The sequence below is a fragment of the Aulostomus chinensis genome, chromosome 1, assembly GCF_037954235.1.
Source record: "Aulostomus chinensis isolate RoL2024-O1b breed Wild chromosome 1, RoL_Achi_v1.0, whole genome shotgun sequence".
In the NCBI taxonomy this organism is placed as follows: domain Eukaryota; kingdom Metazoa; phylum Chordata; class Actinopteri; order Syngnathiformes; family Aulostomidae; genus Aulostomus; species Aulostomus chinensis.
This window is the reverse complement of record NC_141320.1, coordinates 36,685,162-36,709,029: the sequence shown is the minus strand read 5'-3', so window position 1 is coordinate 36,709,029 and position 23,868 is coordinate 36,685,162. Positions and strand designations below refer to the sequence as shown.

Below are 23,868 nucleotides of genomic sequence, written 5' to 3'. Positions count from 1 at the left end.
AGTTGCTACTAACCTAAGAAATGATGCTACAGTGATGTCGTGAGAGTTGCTACGAACCTCAAAATGATGCTACAGTGATGTAATGAGAGTTGTTACTTACCTCAAAATGATGCTGACAGTGATGTGGTGAGAGTTGCTACGATCCTTAAAATGATGTTCCAGTGATGTCGGGAGAGTTGCTACTATCCTCAAAATGATGCGACAGTGATGTCGTAAGAGTTGCTACTTACCTCAAAAAAATGCTGACAGTGATGTGGTGAGAGTTGCTACTATCCTTAAAATGATGCTACAGTGATGTGGTGAGAGTTGCTACGAACCTCAAAATGATGCTTCAGTGAGGTAATGGGAGTTGCTATTAACCTAAGAAATGATGCGACAGTGATGCAGTGAGAGTTGCTACGAAGCTAAAAATGATCCTGACACTAATGTGATAATTGCTATGAAGCTCATAATGAAGCTACAGTGACGTATTGAGAGTTGCTTAAAACCTACAAATGATGCTACAGTGATGTCGTGAGAGTTGCTCCCAATCTCAAAATGATGCCACAGTAATGTCGTGAGAGTTGCTACTATCCTCAAAATGATGCGACAGTGATGTAGTGAGAGTTGCTACTTACCTCAAAAAAATGCTGACAGTGATGTGGTGAGAGTTGTTACTATCCTTAAAATGATGCTACAGTGATGTGGTGAGAGTTGCTACTATCCTTAAAATGATGCTACAGTGATGTGGTGAGAGTTGCTACTATCCTTAAAATGATGCTACAGTGATGTGGTGAGAGTTGCTACGAACCTCAAAATGATGCTACAGTGAGGTAATGGGAGTTGCTATTAACCTAAGAAATGATGCGACAGTGATGTAGTGAGAGTTGCTACGAAGCTAAAAATGATCCTGACACTAATGTGATAATTGCTATGAAGCTCATAATGAAGCTACAGAGATGTATTGAGAGTTGCTTAAAACCTAAAAATGATGCTACAGTGATGTCGTGAGAGTTGCTAATGACCTCAAAATGATGCTGAAAGTGATGTAGTGAGAGTTTCTACTATCCTCAAAATGATGCTACAGTGATGTAATGGGAGTTGCTACTAAACTCAGAAATGATGCTACAGTGATGTAATGAGAGTTGCTACTTCCCTAAGAAATGATGCAGAAGTGATGTAATGAGAGTTGCTACTAACCTAAGAAATGATGCGACAGTGATGGAGTGAGAGTTGCTCCTAATCTCAAAATGATGCTACAGTGATGTAGTGAGAGTTGCTACGATGCGCAAAATGATGCTACAGTAGATGTAGTGAGAATTGCTACTAATCTAAGAAATGATGCCACAGTGATCTAATGAGAGTTGCTCCAAACGTAAGAAATGATGCTAAAGTGATGTGGTGAGAGTTGATACTAATTTCAAAATCATAGTAAAGTGATGTAATGAGAGTTGCTACTTATCTAAGAAATGATGCTGAAGTGATGTGGTGAGAGTTGCTACGATCCTTAAAATGATGTTCCAGTGATGTCGGGAGAGTTGCTACTATCCTCAAAATGATGCGACAGTGATGTCGTAAGAGTTGCTACTTACCTCAAAAAAATGCTGACAGTGATGTGGTGAGAGTTGCTACTATCCTTAAAATGATGCTACAGTGATGTGGTGAGAGTTGCTACGAACCTCAAAATGATGCTTCAGTGAGGTAATGGGAGTTGCTATTAACCTAAGAAATGATGCGACAGTGATGCAGTGAGAGTTGCTACGAAGCTAAAAATGATCCTGACACTAATGTGATAATTGCTATGAAGCTCATAATGAAGCTACAGTGACGTATTGAGAGTTGCTTAAAACCTACAAATGATGCTACAGTGATGTCGTGAGAGTTGCTCCCAATCTCAAAATGATGCCACAGTAATGTCGTGAGAGTTGCTACTATCCTCAAAATGATGCGACAGTGATGTAGTGAGAGTTGCTACTTACCTCAAAAAAATGCTGACAGTGATGTGGTGAGAGTTGTTACTATCCTTAAAATGATGCTACAGTGATGTGGTGAGAGTTGCTACTATCCTTAAAATGATGCTACAGTGATGTGGTGAGAGTTGCTACTATCCTTAAAATGATGCTACAGTGATGTGGTGAGAGTTGCTACGAACCTCAAAATGATGCTACAGTGAGGTAATGGGAGTTGCTATTAACCTAAGAAATGATGCGACAGTGATGTAGTGAGAGTTGCTACGAAGCTAAAAATGATCCTGACACTAATGTGATAATTGCTATGAAGCTCATAATGAAGCTACAGAGATGTATTGAGAGTTGCTTAAAACCTAAAAATGATGCTACAGTGATGTCGTGAGAGTTGCTAATGACCTCAAAATGATGCTGAAAGTGATGTAGTGAGAGTTTCTACTATCCTCAAAATGATGCTACAGTGATGTAATGGGAGTTGCTACTAAACTCAGAAATGATGCTACAGTGATGTAATGAGAGTTGCTACTTCCCTAAGAAATGATGCAGAAGTGATGTAATGAGAGTTGCTACTAACCTAAGAAATGATGCGACAGTGATGGAGTGAGAGTTGCTCCTAATCTCAAAATGATGCTACAGTGATGTAGTGAGAGTTGCTACGATGCGCAAAATGATGCTACAGTAGATGTAGTGAGAATTGCTACTAATCTAAGAAATGATGCCACAGTGATCTAATGAGAGTTGCTCCAAACGTAAGAAATGATGCTAAAGTGATGTGGTGAGAGTTGATACTAATTTCAAAATCATAGTAAAGTGATGTAATGAGAGTTGCTACTTATCTAAGAAATGATGCTGAAGTGATGTGGTGAGATTTGCTACTATCCTCAATATGATGCTACAGTGATGTAATGAGAGTTGCTACGAACCTCAAAATGATGCTACAGTGATGTAGTGAGAGTTGCTACTAACCTAAGAAATGATGCTACAGTGATGTAATGAGAGTTGCTACAAACCTAAGAAATGATGCCACAGTGATGTGGTGAGAGTTGATAGTAATTTCAAAATCATGCTAAAGTGATGTAATGAGAGTTGCTACTTATCTAAGAAATGATGCTACAGTGATGTGGTGAGAGTTGCTACTAACCTAGGAAATGATGCGAAAGTGATGTGGTGAGAGTTGCTATTATCCTCAAAATGATGCGACAGTGATGTCGTGAGAGTTTCCACGAACCTCAAAATGATGCTACAGTGATGTAGTGACAGTTGCTACTAATCTTGAATAATGCTAAAGTGATGCAATGAGAGTTGCTACGAACCTCAAAATGATGCTACAGTGATGTAGTGAGAGTTGCTACGATGCTCAAAATGATGCTACAGTAGATGTAGTGAGAATTGCTACTAATCTAAGGAATGATGCTACAGTGATGTAATGAGAGTTGCTACTAATCTTGAATAATGCTAAAGTGATGCAATGAGAGTTGCTACAAACGTAAGAAATGATGCTACAGTGATGTGGTGAGAGTTGATCGTAATTTCAAAATCATAGTAAAGTGATGTAATGAGAGTTGCTACTTATCTAAGAAATGATGCTGAAGTGATGTGGTGAGATTTGCTACTATTCTCAGTATGATGCTACAGTGATGTAATGAGAGTTGCTACGAACCTCAAAATGATGCTACAGTGATGTAGTGAGAGTTGCTACAAACCTAAGAAATGATGCCACAGTGATGTGGTGAGAGTTGATAGTAATTTCAAAATCATGCTAAAGTGATGTAATGACTTTTGCTACTTATCTAAGAAATGATGCTACAGTGATGTGGTGAGAGTTGCTACTAACCTAGGAAATGATGTTACAGTGATGTGGTGAGAGTTGCTAAAAACCTAAGAATTGATGCGACAGTCATGTAGTGAGAGTTGCTACGAACCTCAAAATGATGCTACAGCGATGTTATGAGAGTTGCTAAAAACATAAGAAATGATGCTACAGTCATGTAGTGAGACTTGCTACTAACCTCAAAATGATGCCACAGTGATGTAATGAGAGTTGCAACTAACCTAAGAAATGATGCTCCAGTAATGTAGTGAGAGTTGCTACAAACCTGAGAAATGATGCCACAGTGATGTAGTGATAGTTGCTAAAAACCTAAAAATGAGGCTCCAGTAATGTCGTGAGAGTTGCGACTATCCTCAAAATGATGCTAAAGTAATATTGTGAGAGTTGCTACTAATCTCAAAATGATGCTACAGTGATGTAATGGGAGTTGCTACTAAACTCAGAAATGATGCTACAGTGATGTAATGGGAGTTGCTACTAAACTCAGAAATGATGCTACAGTGATGTAATGAGAGTTGATTCTTCCCTAAGAAATGATGCTACAGTGATGTGGTGAGAGTTGCTACGAACCTCAAAATGATGCTACAGTGAGGTAATGGGAGTTGCTATTAACCTAAGAAATGATGCGACAGTGATTTAGTGAGAGTTGCTACGAAGCTAAAAATGATCCTGACACTAATGTGATAATTGCTATGAAGCTCATAATGAAGCTACAGTGACGTATTGAGAGTTGCTTAAAACCTAAAAATGATGCTACAGTGATGTCGTGAGAGTTGCTACGGACCTCAAAATGATGCTGAAAGTGATGGAGTGAGAGTTGCTACTATCCTCAAAATGATGCGACCGTGATGTGGTGAGAGTTGCTACAAACCTAAGAAATGATGCGACAGTCATGTAATGAGAGTTGCTACTAACCTAAGAAATGATGCTACAGTGATGTAGTGAGAGTTGCTACGAACCTCAAAATGATGCTACACTGATGTAGTGAGAGTTGCTCTGAATCTAAAAATGATGCTGACAGTGATGTGGTGAGAGTTGCTACGAACCTCAAAATGATGCTACAGTGATGTCATGGGAGTTGCTACTAAACTCTGAAATGATGCTACAGTGATGTAATGAGAGTTGCTACTTCCCTAAGAAATGATGCAGAAGTGATGTAATGAGAGTTGCTACTAACCTAAGAAATGATGCGACAGTGATGGAGTGATAGTTGCTACTAATCTCAAAATGATGCTACAGTGATGTATTGAGAGTTGCTACAAACGTAAGAAATGATGCTACAGTGATGTGGTGAGAGTTGACAGTAATTTCAAAATCATAGTAAAGTGATGTAATGAGAGTTGCTACTTATCTAAGAAATGATGCTGAAGTGATGTGGTGAGATTTGCTACGAACCTAAGAAATGATGCTACAGTGATGTAATGAGAGTTGCTACAAACCTAAGAAATGATGCTACAGTGATGCGGTGAGAGTTGCTAAAAACCTCAAAAGGATGCTGACAGTAATGTAGTGAGAGTTGCTAAAAACCTGAAAATGATGCTACAGTGATGTAATGAGAGTTGCTATGAACCTAAGAAATGATGCGACAGTGATGTGGTGAGAGTTGCTAAAAACCTAAGAAATGATGCTGACAGTGATGTAGTGATAGTTGCTAAAAACCTAAAAATGAGGCTCCAGTAATGTCGTGAGAGTTGCTACGATCCTCAAAATGATGCTAAAGTAATATTGTGAGAGTTGCTACTAATCTCAAAATGATGCTTCAGTGATGTAGTGAGAGTTGCTACTAACCTAGGAAATGATGCTACAGTGATGTAATGAGAGTTGCTACTAACCTAAGAAATGATGCTACAGTGACATATTCAGAGTTGCTGAAAGCCTCAAAATTATGCTACAGTGAGGTTATGAGAGTTGCTACTAACCAAAGAAATGATGGTGACTGTAGTAAGATTTGCTAAAAATTTCAAAATGATGCTTAGTGAGTTGCTACAATCCTCAAAATGATGCTGACAGTGATGTAGTAAGAATTGCGAATGACCTTAGAGTGATGAGGTCAGTAATGTAGCAAGAGTTGCTCATAACCTCAAAATCATGAAGTCAGTCATGTAGTAAGAGTTGCAAATAACCTAAAATAATGCTTACAGTCATGTAGGTGTTGAAAATCACCGCAAAATTATGCTACAGTGATGCAGTTAAAATTGCAAATGAACTCAAAATGATGCTACAGTGATGTAGTAAGAGTTGCTACGAACCTCAACTTGATCCTGACAGTATTCTGAGCTTCATCAAGACCCAGGCCACTATTGGGGGTCATGCATCATTGTGGCTGACCAATGGTCCAACTTCATCAGTCAGTCAGTCAGAGACATTCGCATTTGTCAGCCTGGCCTGCTGCCAAAGACTAACTCTGCTTTGGTTGATTTACCTGTGCAGCCATGTCACGCTCCTCTCGGCCACCTCCACGGTCAGACGCCAGGTTAAACCAGCCAATGGCGTAAGAATCACTCTCAGAATCTGAAGTGCTCGTAGCTGCAGGGTTTTTCCACACAGCTTCTGTTGAGAGACAAAGTCCATCACTTGATTAACTCTCACCAACAGAAATGTGCAGTTTTCCACTCAGGACAGCTGCTGCATGCTGCTGTTTGTAAAAAGAAGGTCCAGTGGATCCGTTCAGTTCTACATTATTCAGCAGAGAGATGTCACCATTGAATAATGACCATATTTCCTAAAATTATAGCTCAACCACAGAGGGACCAGGCTACTAGAATGACCTCTGTTTACTAGAAGTGCTTCTCCTATGGTGGTGAACTCCTCAGCTGTCAGTGGAGTCAAATCTGTCTTAGAGAGGCCAGAGGTTCCCACACTGGTTCCCTCTCATCATGCAGCCCTGACAGCTGTGTGTGCTGTTCCAGCGTGTTGGCACCTCACTGATGAGTTTCAGGGTTGGCCCTCCCATCTGTTGCTGCACCTGAGCCAGCTTCTCCTTGGCTGTAGTGCTGATCTGAAGGATGTGACAGTGTTCCTGGCTTTGTGTCTGATGATGGAAGTGGGGATCTGATCACAGGATTTTCTGACTCCTAGATTCAGACGATGTGCAGTGCAGACTGAGTGGTGAATTTGGAGCTGTCTAGTGGATGCTGTCATGTTTGGTGCTGCGTCGCTCACAAGACACTTGACTTTGTTGGTGATGGCCCAGTCCTCCATCAGGCCTCTTTGGACTGGGGCCAAACTGTCAGCAGGGTGACTTTGTGGAAAGTCTTGCACTCCCAACACATTCATTCTCACGAATGCAGTGACAGGTCAGAGCCAAGGGAGCCTCCATGTCCACAGATGTCCACACGGCAGCTGGACTTCCTTTTTCACTCCTTCCCGTTCCTCCTGGTACTTTTTGGCCACCGTTTGTTTGATGGTCTGAAAATGACACCCAGAGTAAATCAATACATTGAAATTAGAGATGAAATAAACTGGAGATATCAACTACTGCTTTAGATCATTTCCACACAAACCTTTCTGGTTGGCAAACATATGAGGCTCAAGGACCTGAACCAGTTCCCTGAACCCTTCCCTCTCAACAGTGCTGAGGGGCTGGCAGTCCTTCAGGATCAAATTCAGCAGAGCCTCATCCAGCATCTGCTTCCTGGAAGCTGGATGGTTAAAAATGAAGGAGAGAAGAAATGAATAGGAATTAATGATCAATGAAGCAACTGTGAGTCAGTTGGAGAGTGTCTGTATACCTGAGTTCATCCTGGTGGATCTGGGACTTCATTCTCATGCCTGGCCCCATCATGCCTCAGCACTGAAGAGGTGCTTTTGTTGAGATGAGACGCTTCTGTCCAACAAATGCGACATTCAACCTGCAGAAAAGAACAGGAGTGCTCAGCTAAAAGTTCCTTTCTTCATGGTGACTGGTGTTTCTTAGTCTGAGACCACCAGGTTTCCAATGAGGTGTATCGGATACGTTGTTGTGTGCCGCTGAAATCCGTCCAATTCCGGCGTTGTTTCCTCATGAAATATGTTTGCCTTAAAGCTCATTAAAGTGTTGAACCACAATATCGTTCACCATAACTGAGTCAACTTCAAGATAACCTACTTCTACATTCCAGTCCCGGCTGCTCCTGTTCTGCTGCAGTCCAGAAAACAACAACCCGATACAATTGGCGCTCCTTCCCACAGCTCCGGCCCGGATCCGCATGGTTCCGCTGACTGACTGTGAGACGCGCTCCCTCCAGAGTGGCACAGCCCGATGGGGGTCCTTATCTGGCACGGGGGCGTAAAACAGGTGCGACTGGGAAGCCTGGTTTATTCTGCGTCAGGGGAACGCGTTGCTCTGCAATTCACCGCCAAGCCGCTAGGGGGTGTGGCTTTGTCTTTGTATTGTTTACGGGCTCTTGTCGGATTCCTTGGTTTTCTTCTGGTCACAGACAATTGTTGGCCATTTGTCAGTCTTTGTAGTGCCGCCAATAATCCTTTCTTCGTCTTGGTCAATTTTTTCTTGGAGCTTTCACCACAGAAACTTTGAAAATGGCGGTGTTGTTGTGCTGCGACTGAACCGGAAATGACGTTTTGAGCGGACAAATCACAGTCCTCGACGTTGACGTCACCACGCGTCGACGCGACGCAGAAGCATAAATCAGGCTTTAGTGGTTTAGAATCTCACGCCAAGCCGGAGAACCAGGTCCTGAATCCGTCACGTGGCCACTTCCGGTCGGCGAGGCTTTGGACGTCACTAAATACGTCATCAATACGCGTTTTTCAAAACGAAATCCTGGATCACTCCACTCATCACTACCGCTGCTACCAGGTTAGCGAGTCTGGAGTGGCACAGAGAACAGAACTTGGACTCTGCTCGTTTTGAAGAAGAAGAAGAAGAAAAGAAGCGGAAGGCCTCGGTCTTTGTCTCCGGAAGGCTGAGTGGCGCCGGTAGAACCTCAACATGTGCGCCGCGCAGCTGCTGCGGGTGTCGGTCCAGGAGCGGATCCTCGCCGCCGCTGAAGACTTCCTGCTGCAGCTGGGAGAAGGAGACTCAGCGGCTGGAGTCCCGGTGCTGAGAGCGCTGCTCACCGAGCGGCTGGCGGCGGCCGCGGAGCAGATCGTGGCTCTGCTGGAGGAAACCGTGGCGGAGTACGAGCGGGAGAACCGCCGGCAGAGGTTGCTGCTCGATGCCGTGCTGAAGCCCCGAGTCAGGCTGGACAGAGCAGGTGAGTCCCCGCACACTGACCAGGAGAAGGTGTTGTGTCGCTCCCAGCAGCATCGACCGATAGCGATGTCTGTCTGTTTATGCCACTGTGACGCTCATCAAATGTCGGTCACATTTTATGTTATTTTGATTATTTTTTAATGTTATTTCTGTCCCATGTAAAATGGGAGAGTTTTGTCATTCCGCCAGCAGGGGGCAGTGTCGCGGGCTGCTTCTCCCGGTGAACGCCGGTTTGCTTCCCAGTCTTCACGGAGAAGCTGAACAGAGCAGACGCGCTCACCGATTGTCTTAATTATCCTGTTTTACAGGAAACATCATCTGCATACAGAGTCTCAATCTGAGACCACCACCTGTAACAAACCACCACCTGTAACAAACCACCACCTGTAACACCACTGTAATCTGTAACACCACCGCCTCAAAAAATCACATCTTTGTGTTTGGTCCTGTTTGGCTCCTCATAACCACTGCAGGCAGGTTTCTCCTCCTCTTAATCAAACTAAGGATCGTTCCAGGCTCACTAATGAGCCCCTCCTCTCCATTCAGGCCCAGGTTTAAAATCCTGTCAGCTCAATTCTCTCAGTGAGCAAAGAAGTGGAGGAGCAGAACACAAGAGGGGAAGGAAGTCAAGGGTTCACCTGTGGAGGGATTTCCTCTCTGTGAGATTGAGACTGAGTCAAGATGTGAGACAGGACAAGAGAAACTCAAGCTTTGGCTCCTTTGTTATTTTTCTGAAATGGAGCACTTGATTTGAACATGCACAGTTTTATTAATATTCTCTTATTTTGAAATGCAGCCCTACTTTTATTAGTCAATGAGACACCATCATGCACATCTGCAGTCATTCAAGAATGTTCAGTTTGAAGTTACGTGATAACAGATCTTAGTTGATTTCTGTTTCTGTCTGTTGCTCCGCTGTTTCAGAGTCAAATGAAGAGATTCTGATGTTGCTGTTTGTGTCCTGCAGATGTGGAGCAGCTGAAGAAGAGGTTCCCCCTGAGCTGCAGGACCCAGAGCCCCCCCACATTAAGGAGGAGCGGGAGGAGCTCTGGACCAGTGAGGAGGGAGGGCAGCTTCAAGGGCAGGAGGAGGCTGATATCACCACGTTCCCCTTCACTCTGGTCCCTGTGAAGAGTGAAGGGAACGAAGAGAAACCTCAGTTCCCACAGCTTCATCAGAGTCTAACTGAGGAGAACTTGAAAGAAGAGTCTCTGAGCAGCAGCCCAGTTCACCCTCTGAAAACAGAAGCTGATGGAGAAGAGTGTGGAGGACCAGAACCAGAACCAGCCAGCAAGGTAGATCCAGATCCACTTGTACAACCCCAGACTGACGACCAGATGTCAGACTCTTCTGAAGCTGATACTGAAGTCAGGAAGGATGAGCGTCCCTTTAGGTGCTCAACATGCAGTAAAGGTTATAGTTACAAAAATAGTTTAGATAAACACATGAGAACACACACTGGGGAGAAACCATTTTCCTGTTCTATTTGTGGCAAAACATTCTCACTTAAAGGACATCTGAAAACACACATGTACATTCACACTGGGGAGAAACCAGTCCCCTGCCCTATCTGTGGCAAAAGGTTCTCAGAAAAAGGACAACTAACAAGACACATGAGAACACACACAGGGGAGAAACCATACCCCTGCTCAGTTTGTGGCAAACGATTTTTAGATAAGAGATACCTGAAAACACACATGAGAACACACCCTTGAAATAAACCATTTGTCACAATGTCGCTCTGAAGCCGTAACCAGAGTGAGAGTTTCATGTTGAAGTCCAACTGAAGAATTCATTTCACAAAAAATGCAAAAATAAACTGAAATTGAACTAAGAGAAAAATGAGATGTGATCATTAGTGGAGTCTGTGTGTGTGTGTGTGTGTGTGTGTGTGTGTGTGTGTGCGCACGTGTGCACGAGTTTTTAGAGGTGAAAGGAAGAGATGTTGGCTGCTGAAAATCCAAGTGACGATGGATGAGGAGGAAGCAGTGGCCAGTAATGGGGTGTCAGTGAAGAGAGCTCTGGACTCAGGAGCTTCCAACTCAGAGGAATGAACAGCTCCCTGCCCTCCAGATGAGTTATCAAGAAAAGAGCTCATGAAAATATATGACACTCAGGATTTGTGCAGCTGAAGATGACCTGTTGGTTTCTATGTTTCTCTGCAAACGTCAGGCAGAATGTGGAAGAGCCTCACAGCTGAGACGGTTAAAACCTTAGAGAATGTTTGCTCATGATGTAAAAGTGCTATTCATGCAGAATACGATGCTTATTCATGGACGTTAAAATATATTTGGGTCAAACCACAGGAGCTGAAGTGTGTACCCTCATGCTCCAGGTTTCAAAGTTGTAAACTTACTTTGTGGTTGGCAGATTGATGTTTGCATTTGTTAATTTTAATAATCTGAACTATTTGACCTCAACCTGGGCGCCTATTTTGAGATTTTGAGAATCCTTGGATGTGACATGACTCTACCTCCAATCTGTATGTCCCCTCCCCACGGTGATGAATAGCTGACTGTTCCTCAGAAACATCAGAGAACTTCTGATGCTCTATGAGTGCTGTAACTTCTCTCTCATGCATGAATAAAGTGTGTAAGGTTTGAGAAAGAGACCACGCCTCCTTTCTGTTCACTGCTCCGCCGGACGACCCCCCCACGCAGGGCCACTTGACCACAATTAATGGCGACGAGGATGGGATCCTAAACACCTGAGGTTACAGACTCGATGCAACGACTCCACTGATCATATAGACTGGTAGGAGAACACTTTTTACCAGTTACAGCAGCAGACTCCCAGTAGCAAACCTACTCAGTCCTCCACCTCTGCTTGAGCAGCTGCTGCTGCCAATGATGATCTCCAAAGTCCTGTTCCGTCACTTAGTGAACTGTCCAAGCTTCCTAAAAGAGAGCAGAACTTGTCTGCCTCACTCTCTCCCTCTGCTCAATGGAGCCCTGCATTTAGAAGAAGAACTAGAACCTGGAAACCTAGGATACCAGGACAAAAATGTGTTAAATGATGAAGGAGAAGAAGTGATTAATGAAGAGGATTGTATCCTAGAAGAGGTAGAGGGTTTGAAGGCCAAGACCAACAAGAAGAGGAAACTGGCACCCAAGACCTCAGACTCCACAGGGCCCCAGACCAGGACCGCCTCTGAACCTGTGGCATCCCCCTCAACAATAGGACAGCACTTCAGTGTCTTCCAGTGTGCAACAATGAAAATGAAAAACAGAAAGTTGTAACTGAATGCTCTCAAATAACTCTAACTGCTGAACCTAAAGTTGAATTATCAGGAGATGGAAAATCTGCTGAACTCTTAGGGGACACAGGTGCAACAGTTTCCACCATTAATAAGTCAGATGCTAACCGTGTAGGATTAGTTCCTACTTCTGAAAATATAAAAACAGTAGCAATTGCTGGAGTAACTATGCAAAGTCCATTGGAGCACCAGCCAAAGTTCAGTTTGGACTCATTTCATGAGAGCATCCATTTGTAATCACTGATAACTCACCAAGTAATCTACTGGGTCGGGATTTGTTCACCAAGTGGCGTGCAACTATTCATTGTTCTCCTGAAGGCGTTCATACCACAGTCCCTGACCATGATTCTGAATGCTTCTTCAACATGCTACAGGCGGTAAATACAGGATGCTATTATTCTCTCATGTACTCCTTTTCAATCAGATGCTGACGGTGTCCTGGATTCAGACGGATGATTTCTTAGCAGGAAAAGAAGACCTGCCAGATCATTCCAGGTTAACAGGTTTACAAGACCTCCATGTAACTCTACATGTTGATATGACAGGAACGGATGTTGCCTGCTTCAAACTGTTAGACCCAAATATGGGATCACAATTCTCTGTGTTCTCAGACACTTTGGCAAGAACCCCAAAAGGTGTTTTCTATTTACCAAACGTTGGAGGTTTGGCTTTGTCACTGTTTCAGGTTGATAAAACCTCGCCCCATATTTCCGTGGCTGTTGTAGAAGGAATAGAAGCACAACGACTCGGCCCTGTAGCACATTACATGACTCACAATTCCCCAGAGGAAGGGTTTTTATGATGACATCATGTGTGTACATGTGTGTATGTATATATATGTTTTGACTCTACACATGGACACAAACTGTCCTGTTGCATGTGGCTGTATTGTTATTGGAAGACAAGTCATGGCCAGATAGTTCATCAGTCGGGGTGGGGCGAGAAGATGAGGTTGCAGTTTGTTAATTGGAAAATCGTGTGTGTCTGTGTGTGTGGTTGTGTGGTTGTGTGTTATGGTTCACAAAATAAAGGAAAGACGATTAAGTCCCATTTATGTTTATTATGATTGTAATTAATTTACCAAGAAAAGGGTTTCAGTCGGCTCACAAAAATATCTGCAGCCTGAGAAATAGAATAACAGAAGTGTCCCAACTCTTGTCCTTGGATATCCGTCTATTGGCAAGATCACAAACTCACCTTGATGATACATTCAATGAGGATGCACTGGGAATCCAGGGGTACAATATTTTTACAAGAGACAGGAACAGCTATGGAGGAGGTGGAGCAGTTTATGTACAAAATCACATTCCAGCAAAAGTAAGATTGGATTTGATGGCTGCAATACTGAAGTGATCTGGGTGCAAATCAGTCTACCTCATGTTCAACCATTGCTTGTAGGGTGTGTCCAGACCACCAAGTGCAAGGTTTCACGTTAGATAGAGGACGCCATCTTGATCGAGACATTTATTTGCCTGGAGACACAAACATAGATTGGAACTTGTCCACTTCAAGAGAAGCTGCGATGCAAGAACATGTAATTGAACACAGATGGTGGAAAGATCAACAAGAGTGTTCTAGGAAAGATGGGGCGAAAGTGAAACATGCACAGACCACATACTCCCAAACTGGAGCTGTTTCTGTTCCAAAGCATTATCTAGACCAGTGGGGTGTTCTGATCAGAACCGAGTGGTAACTGCAAGGAAAGGACATGCTCCTCTAAGAAAATATACAGTCAGGAATATGAAATCACCCTGGGTGGACACAGAACTAAGAGAAGCAGTGAGATGGAGAAATGAAGCAAAACAGGCAGCGATAATATCTGGTTTTGAATCGGATTGGCAAATCTATACAGAAATTAAGAAATTATGTTACTTCTCTTTCTTCTTTTTATTACTATTCACCACAACTGGGTTCCATTTGCAATCGTTCGAAATAATAAAAACACAAGAACACACCTGAGGTTTCTTTTTAGCTGGAATGTTCCTTTCAGAGCTTTAAGAGTGAGGAGAAGGATTTTAAACTGTGTTCTGGATTGGTGATGTGGTCTCTCCTCCTAGTTCCTGTCCATGCACGTGCAGCTGCATTCTTGAGCAGCTGCAGTCTTGAAGGGGAGGTTCAGTTTTTTGGACCTTTGGCCTTCCCAGCTCACCAGGGTGCTACCAGCAACTGGAGACAGTTTTGGACCCATTGGGTCTGGTCCTGCTGACGCTATCTGCAATGCTAGTGCTAGCGCGAGTGGATAGGCCTGCCATTTAAATACCATCTTACTCACTCCACAGCACATTCCAGGCGACTGAAATAAAACTCCAGAATATCAATTTAAAGTGTTTGTTGATAGAATCATTCTGGGGAGGAAACTTTTAGTACATCGCGGTTCTTTTTGAGGGACAAACCTCAGATTTCAGGTGTAATTTTACCTCTCCTCTAGTCGGTAGAAGTGGGCTCACGTTACAGCTTCAGAGGACTGATATGCTACTGACTGAATGTATTCCTCAGCCATTGATGAGTCGGCCGATATTTATCTATAATATATATTTATATATCCAGTGACTTCTACCAGTGCTGTCTCTGTGCTGGGCTCTAAAACCAGGCTGAAACCCTCAAATCAACTCTTGTTATGGAGGAAGTCACTCAGCTGATTAGCAGCTGCTTTCTCCAGGATTGTAGAGAGGAGGGGAGGTTAGCTATCAGTCCATAGTTGGCTAGAACCTCAGGGTATCCACAGCTTCCCTGACCAGGACTTGAACCCTAGGCTGTGGCAGTGAGAGCACCAATTCTAGCCACTGGACCATCAGGGACCACACTGACCAGAGTTTGTCCTTGCAGGAGTCAGTGACTTAATAGTGTCTAACAAAGGGTTGAACCTGAATGAGACAGTCAGCCTTCAACATGGGGCCATGGCAGAGTGAACCAAGAACACTACAATGGGGGTGAGAGTGGAGCCATGATGGACTCACAGTTCATCACCTCCACCATCATGTGGACCACCTGATCACCTCTCCCTCAACCTCTAAATAACTCATTCCCTGACCGGGAATCGAACCCGGGCCGCGGCGGTGAAAGCGCCGAATCCTAGCCACTAGACCACCAGGGACCACACTGAGCTCTCCAACAACAGAGACTATAGACAATGACTCAAGAACACAGGACTCTGTTGTCTCAGCTTGAGATGCAGAGGGTCCACCAAGACCACCAGACACCTCAGCCCCCTAAAGACAGTCCACCCCCAGGATCCTGCCCCCCTCTGCTCCAACTCAGCCCTCCATTCATAACTGACTTTGTCTCAGTCTCTTCACAATGCCAGTCACTGAAACACTGACAATGTGATGGGGCTTCCTGTCTTTACTGCATTTTCTTCAAGGCTCACAACTGCTACTTCCTACAGTCGTCTCTACTGTGTACTTGTACTACCAGTTGTTATGAGCAACTGTGGATTTCTAAATATTCCAGTCCTCAGTTTGCAACTGTATTGTGATGATGGGTCAGTTTAGAGCTGTCAATCAATGTTAATAATTGATCTTAGCATCTGGAGATTATTTTAGGAACACAAATACTTTTACTTCATTCTGAGGATGAGCAGACGTTCAATATAATTCTCATTTCCTGGTCAAAGACTCCTGCTAGTCAGAGAGGATCTGGGCTGGATTGGAAAGCTTCAGAGAGGGAAACCTTCACTCTGGACTGGACTGAGAACGGAGCAGCCTCAGCTTCCTGGAGCCTGACTTGCCTCTGTGGTCTAAGGTTGTGAGGGCTAACATCACAGTGAAACTCCTGAGATCACAGAGCCTTTGAGATCACAGGCTGACTTCCTTTTTATCCCTAAAATGAAGGAGAAAAATGTTGTGTCTGTGTTTGTGTTGCTGCATCAGTGAAACAGTGACTCTGACAGAGGGGATGTAGCTCAGTGGTAGAGCGCATGCTTTGCATGTATGAGGCCCCGGGTTCAAACCCCGGCATCTCCAGCTGGTCCTTTGGAGCCTTCATTTTGTCGGCTAAATTGATCCATAAATGTGACAACAGTTGATAACAAACTAGCAGAAGAGAAACCAGTCTGTTGCATATCAAAGTATTTGTAGCAGGGTCAGTGTGACTGTGAGCCTTCATAGCCAGCATGAAGGAGCTGGTTTTATCTTTGGAGGGGAAATCCCACACACAGCTGCTCTCAGTTCCAAATGTGTGTGTCCTCACTCCTCCGTCCTCCTGCTGCCCTCAGAATACAGACACAATTCAACCTGGCAAGTTTGGAGCATAGAAGTGCTCCTGAAGAGATGTGTGTCAGCCCACAGCTGGCTGTTCTTACCTGGAACCTCAAGATGAAACTGCTTCCACAGATTGGAAATGAATCTGATGTTGACTTTTGGACAAATCACCTGTTCATCAGTTCATCATCACTTCCATCCATTTCTACTGCTTATCTTGTTATAGAAAGGAGTCTATCTGCTGTGTGACTGAGGCAGTTACTGTGAGCTGCTGCATGTCTCAGTGTGTGTGTGTGTGGGGGGGGGCTGTGTGTGACTGGTCGGCTGCCAAGGATTATTGATGAGATCAATCATGATCAGCTCAGAGATCACGGCACAGAAGAAGGAGACTTTTTGATTTTTGGGGGTTCAGTTTCTAAGTCAGACACATCATCACAATTTGAAGTTTTCCTCCAGTAAAAAACAAAACAACACAAAACCAAACAAAAACATGATTTGACTTTTGATGTCTACATTTTTTGGAAATTGTGAGTCCAACAAGCAGGAGGCCGTTTGAGCTTGGAAACTGTGAAGCATCACCAGTAACTGCTGGTTAATTTACAGGTGTTTCCTCCAAAAAGTTTAAAATGAACTCAATGCTGAATCCCTCGTCGTCATCACTGAGCTGCAGAATTGGTCCATGCAGGAGGCTGAGCAGGTCTTCCTCTCTGGTCGAGTGTCTCAGCACAGGTCAGAGTAGAGAATTAAAACATGAACACAAATCTTTATCAGCTGTTTACTGATATCAGTGACTACCTTCAAGTAAGAGTGTTAGTGAATGGACCCTTTTTAAAGTTTATGTTATAATGTTTGAAAAATGATGCTCACAAAAACACAATAAAAGTGTTTGTGGTAAAATGATTCCAGTAGATTTTATTGCCATTTTAATAGTTCAAGCGTATTTTGATGACATTGTTTGATGTCATGACTCACAGTTACTTTAGCAGGACCATCGGGACATGAAATCTTCCTCATCATCCCATATCGACCCTCAACCCCTCACGCAGAACCAGGAGCCCTCAACTGAAGGAACCTTTAAAACTGAGAAGTTGGACAGAAAGCAGTATTTTGGTGGAATGAACCTTTAAAACTATAAATTAGAAAGTATTTTGGTGGAATGAACCTTTAAAACTATAAATTAGAAAGTATTTTGGTGGAACGAACCTTTAAAACTGTAAATTAGAAAGTATTTTGGTGGAATGAACCTTTAAAACTATAAATTTAAAAGTATTTTGGTGGAATGAACCTTTAAAACTATAAATTAGAAAGTATTTTGGTGGAATGAACCTTTAAAACTATAAATTAGAAAGTATTTTGGTGGAATGAACCTTTAAAACTATAACTTGTTTGAAAGTATTTTGGAGGAATTGGAATAATCCTTTTATACAGTTGTCAGAAATTAAAGGACAGGAAGAAGTATTTTGGTGGAATAAACCTTTAATACTGTAGTCCGAAAGGAGTAATTTGCTATCATCTAATTCGATAGGTGGCGCTGTCACCAAAAAACAAAAGTCCCAGAACTGCATTTTATCATCCAATTCAGTAGGTGGTGCTGTGGGGTCCTGGAACTGCAGCTCTCTGGTGCTGCAGGATCTCCTCTTGAAAAGCCTCACACTTCAGAGTCGTTCCAGAACCTAGGAGCAGAAACCAAAGTCTCCTACGACGAGGATGGGATTGGAACCCACGCCTGCAGAGCTCAATGGATCAGCAGTCCATCACCTTAACCATTCGGCCACCTCGTCTCCTGACCACCATGATGTGCGGCTTTCTCTGAGCCTTTTAAACAGCTGAACTCTTTGGAGCCCATTTGTCAGAAATGGACCCAGCAGGAGCCACTGAACACAACTCTGACATCATCAGGCTTCTTCCCAGCAGCTTGGTGCTCCAGAAGGAAGAATCCAGACCATCGCTACATCATCAGAGTGAACACCAGCTGATGTTGACCAGTTTAACAAGCCTTTGACTGCTAAATGACATCCAAGCTCAGATTCTCTTGTCCTGGTAGAACAAGTCAATGTTGAAGAAGATGAGAGCACCAGTCTCTTTCATCCAATGCTGGAACAGCGTTAGACTGAAGGTCTGAAGGTCCCTGGTCTGGTCCAGGTTTCAACAGGGGACCAGCATCAGCCAGCAGTTAAATGTGGACAGCAGTGGAGGTGAAGCCCACATCAAGGAAACAAGCCTCCTATCACTGTCCTGTGCTGAGTTTCTTTAACTCCCATCATGGGGGGGGGGGGGGGGAGCAAGCAGTGGATGAGGCTGTGGTCGACATGCAGCCACCGGCCACTGTTGAAAATGAGGCACTGAGGAGTTCCTGAAGCTCATTGCACCCTTGAATGTTCTAGCAAGCAGGAAGGTTGTTTAAGAAATGTGAGGTTTGGATGAATTCATGGGTCCTGTCATGATATATTATATGATATGATATTATAGTTTATTATTTATTCATTGTCTTCTGCTTATTATTATCTATATTATCTTTCTATTAAGGGTCACGGGGGGTGGAGCCTATCCCAGCATCTACAGGCGAGAGGCGGAGTTCACCCTGGACAGGTGACCAGTCCATCACAGGGCCAACACACAGAGACAGACAACCATTCACACTCACAGTCAAACCTTCGGTCAATTTAGAGTATCAATCAGCCTCGTCCCCTCTTGATGTCTTTGGACTGTGGGAGGAAGCTGGAGTACCAGAGAGAACCCACACAGACACAAGGAGAACATGCACTCGAACCGGGAACCTTCTTGCTGTGAGGCCACAGTGCTGACCACTGCACCACCACTAAAAGCAACTGAAGCCGTCCAGAGACTGAAGTGGGAGTGAGCTGCTGAAATGAGGAGCCATGAGCCTGAGCCAGCAGAGGAAGAGCCTCGCTCCTCACATGGATCACAACCAGCTATGAAAACACATTTCTTTGTGTTTCTTTGTGAATTTCTGTGGCAGTTTGTCATGTGATGATGCACTCATGATGAACAAAGAATTAGCTCTTAAATATTTGCTAGGGCCTCTCTGGAAACCTCTTGATATGGAGGTTGAGGACAGCAAGATGACCTCTCATACTACAGCCGATTCAATGAGCGAAGTCCAACGCTACCTGGCTGAAAGCAACACCCCAGAACACAGGACTGTCACGGAGTGAGCCGTGACGCTTGCGCCAAATGCGCGCACCTAGCCACTCACGCAAGCGCATAGGCAGCTATCTGCCGGCACAATAAAAACACCAGCTGACCTACTGCTGTGAGTAGCACTTCATCTACATTCAGTTTCTGTCTTGGTTTACCTGGTTTTCACATTCCACACTACACCGTTCCCCATACAGTCTCACCAGCATGTGTTCGAGTGTGCAGGGGTGGCCAACCAGCATGTTCAACACATTTATTTTTTTTATTCATCACTCGCGTTTTCAACACGCGCCATTTTTCTAAAACATTCCCTCATCTGTTAAAACGTACTGGTAACGAAGCACACTTACACACACCACCGTTTTTGCAGTTTAATGTTTTTAGCAATCTTTACAAACACATTCAGTTTTCTGTAGACTCACCAGCACATCACACACTCCCTTCTTCCTCGGGCGAAGCCGAGGAACTGTTCCAAGGCGCAATTGTTGGGGGTTCCGCGCGCTCTGGGCGGTGCATACTGTATGCACCGTACACTGTATACACAGTACGGACCAGACTTGCTCCTGTCATTCTTTCTATTTACCGTTACACTGGTGTCAGAAGTGTTCTGCGATGTCTTCAGAACGAGAAGTGAAACTCATGATCTCCAGCCTTGAGGCACTTTTGAGGGAGGGTCCCTGGAAAGTTGGTGAAAATGATCCGGAGAGTGCTGCTGCTGGTCGTCCTGACGGAGCTAGTGCGCCCCAACCTTCTGTGCTGTGGCGGGACGCGGGGCAACAGAGGCCCGCTCGCCAAGACCGGGGTGAGAGACGACAGCTTTGCACGGAGGACTTTGCATTAGGCCAGGGGCAGTGTATGGGAGAAGGTACGTGGACGGGGTCCAGTGGACAGAGGCGGGAAGTGATGCTAGACAGCGCACCGAGGCTGTCTCAGCTGGACCGGGGAGAGAGGAACCGCTTCCGGGCGAATGAAGTCCCAGCCGAAAGTCAACACATGGGGGCCGCCATAGGACCAGTAAACCAGCCCGTACAGCCTCACGGACAGTCTATGATTAAGCTTCATCGCTACAATGGGGAAGAGCCTGCTGACACTTTTCTTTTACAAGTTCAACTGGCTGCACAGATTAATAGATGGTCTGATGAGGAGACAGCCGGACATGTTGCTCTTTCATTAGAGGGGAAGGCATTGCAGATACTGACAGATCTGCGCCCAGCTGAGCTCCAAGATTGGTTGAAGCTTAAAGGGGCTATCCAGTGTCGATTTGACCGTCACCTTTTTGTAGATGATGCCCGAGACCGGCTAGCAAAGCGCCTTAGAGAGCTGGGAGAAAGCTTAGGTACATACGCTGCAGACCTGCGGAGTTACACTCGCCGTGGGCACCCAGATTTCACCGAGAGTGTCCAGGAGGAGCTCACTGTCCAGGCTTTCCTCTGAGGACTACAACCAGGACGGCTGCGGGAGCACATGCGGTTGTTTTCTCCCTCCACACTTGAAGCTGCACTGAAAGAAGCAGAGCGGGTGGAGCATGTCCTGTGTCCCGAAGGCTCTGGGCGGAGCAATGATATTCGTGTTAACCAAGCCAGGGGTGACGATAGTGATGTGGTCGAGGCCCGTCGTACAACAACCAACCCGCAGCGACACCGTTCCAGGAGAAGTGACGGTGAATGTTACAGATGTGGGGCCCCTGGCCACATTGCTCGCTTTTGTCCTGCTCCAACACCACTGAGTCAACAGCCGGATTTAAACTAGCAGGGGATGGCATTGAGGGGGGGCTACCATCCACTGAAATTACTACCACCCCTAACACATCTATGATGCGCCTTGGCTGCTTGGGACACACTCATGGACTTTATGTGGACTGTGTCATTGAAGGAACCCCATGTCGTGCATTGGTGGATACTGGTTCTACTATTTCCTTAATTAAGCCAGGAACTCTGCCGAGCTCCAGTGGCAAGAGTCCCAAGGGCTGGACATCCACCGACCAGAACATTACAACGGTCACTGGGGACTGGGCAAGTATGTTGGGTACTAGGATGCTGAAGGTTTCTGTGGACCACCTCCAGGTACATCACCAGTTCTGGCTTGTTAACATCCAAGATCCCTGCATTATTGGTCTTGACCTTTTGAGTGAGTGGGGGGCTGTGGTGGATGTGCCCAAAGCCACCCTACTGTTGAACACCGGTACCATAGCTCTTCACCAGTCTTATGATCCTGAGCCATGCCAAGTCGTGAAGCCGCCATCGCGGGTGCAGCCGCCAGCGCCACAGAAGGAACCGCCAGCACCGCAGAAGGAGCCACCATCAAGGGTGCAGCCGCTATCCCCGGAAACCAGTGAAGCCATCGCCGACCTCTTTGCTCGGAGTTGCCAGGGACTGGGGACTGAACAGCAATGTCAATTAAAAACACTGTTGGACATGTTTGCTGATGTGTTTGCTGCCAAAGATGAGGACTGTACCCACACCAATCTTGTCCTCCATGACATAGACACTGGGGAGGCCCGTCCTGTACGCCTCCGGCCACGCCGCCTACCCCTTGCCAAGCACAGGAGAAGATTGAAGAGATGTTGCGAGCGGGCATCATTGAACCGTCCAACAGTCCCTGGGCAGCACCTGTGGTTCTCGTTCAGAAAAAGGACGGCACCTGGCGATTCTGTGTGGACTTCCGCAGACTTAATGACATTACTCGCAAAGACTCGTACCCCCTGCCACGCATCGACGATGCCCTGGACTACATCTCTGGCTCATCCTGGTTCAGCTCCCTAGACCTTCGAAGCGGCTACTGGCAGGTGGAGCTGACTCCCGAAGCACGCCCCAAAACAGCTTTTTCCATTGGCCAAGGATTGTGGCAATTCAAGGTCATGCCCTTTGGCCTCTGTAATGCTCCGGCCACCTTTGAGCGGTTAATGGAGAGAGTCCTAGTTGACATCCCTCGGACCCGGTGTGTGGTCTATCTCGATGACCTGCTAGCACATGCTTCAGATTTCGAGAGTGCGCTGAAGAACTTGCAGGATGTTCTCCTGGCTGTCCGCCAAGCTGGGCTCCGCCTTAACCCCAAGAAGTGCCATCTGTTCCGGAGGCAGACCTCCTTCCTTGGTCATGTCTTTAGTGGGGAAGGAGTGTCCACCGATCCAGCAAAGGTGACTGCAGTCCAAGAGTGGCCAACCCCCAAGGACATTGCAGAGCTACGCAGTTTCCTCGGGCTAGCCTCTTATTATCGAAAATTCATCAAGGACTTTGCCTCCATTGCAAGCCCCCTCCACAAGTTGACTCAGAAAGGTCATGTGTTCCAGTGGACAGAGGAGTGTGCCGCAGCTTTCAACCATCTGCATGGCGCCCTAGTGAAGGCTCCTGTGTTGGCCTATCCAGACCCAAAGAGGACCTTTATTGTGGACACTGACGCCAGTAATGTGGGTCTCGGGGCTGTGCTTTCACAGGAGGGGGAGCATGGTGAGCAGGTTGTTGCATACTACAGTCGCTCCCTCAGCAAGCCAGAGAGGAACTATTGCGTCACCCGTCACCGAGAACTGCTGGCGGTTATCTTGGCTGTACGTCATTCCGGCCTTACTTGTATGGCCAGAGGTTTGTGCTAAGGACTGACCATGCCTCCCTAACCTGGCTGCTGAACTTTAAAGAACCTGAAGGGCAGCTGGCCAGGTGGATAGAGAGTCTACAAGACTATGACTTTGACATCCAGCATCGAGCCGGGCGACTTCATGGTAACGCTGACGCCCTGTCTCGTAGACCATGTGAAAAGAGGTGTCGGTTCTGTCAACAAGGAGACGAGGGCCATCTGTGCACCAAGGTAGCGGCGCTGCAGTGTTTGGTGGTACCTACCGATCAAGTGACCATCGATCCTCAGCAGCTCCAGCGGGACCAGCAACAGGATCCAGTCCTCTCCCGGGTGTACTCCTGGGTGGTGGCAGGACAACGCCCAGACTGGTCAACTGTGTCTGCACTGGATCCTGAAACCAAGGCTCTACATTCACAGTGGCCCAACTTTCATCTCCAGAACGGGCAGCTCTACCGGCGTTGGAGCCCCCCTAATGGACAGCGGGAGATCTTGCAGCTCCTGGTCCCAAAATGTCTGCGGCACAAAGTCCTCCAGTCGGTCCATGGGTCGGTGGGAACTGGGCACTTCGGTGTTACTAAGACTCTATTGCGGCTGCGGCAGAGATTTTACTGGCCGGGGTGAAGGCGCGATGTTGAAATGTTTGTCCACCGGTGTGATTCTTGCACTGCACAGAAAGGCCCCACCCGTCGTTCACACGCCCCATTGCAACAGTA

General features: G+C 45.6%; 2 non-coding genes across 2 annotated transcripts; one reads left to right on the top strand and one right to left on the bottom strand.

Annotated features, from left to right (window-relative positions):
- Positions 1–15,249: 15,249 nt before the first annotated feature.
- trnae-uuc (transfer RNA glutamic acid (anticodon UUC)) lies at positions 15,250–15,321 on the bottom strand. The gene has a single exon. It is a non-coding gene; the product is annotated as a tRNA-Glu (tRNA).
- A 796-nt stretch (positions 15,322–16,117) lies between these two features.
- trnaa-ugc (transfer RNA alanine (anticodon UGC)) lies at positions 16,118–16,189 on the top strand. The gene has a single exon. It is a non-coding gene; the product is annotated as a tRNA-Ala (tRNA).
- Positions 16,190–23,868: the final 7,679 nt, after the last annotated feature.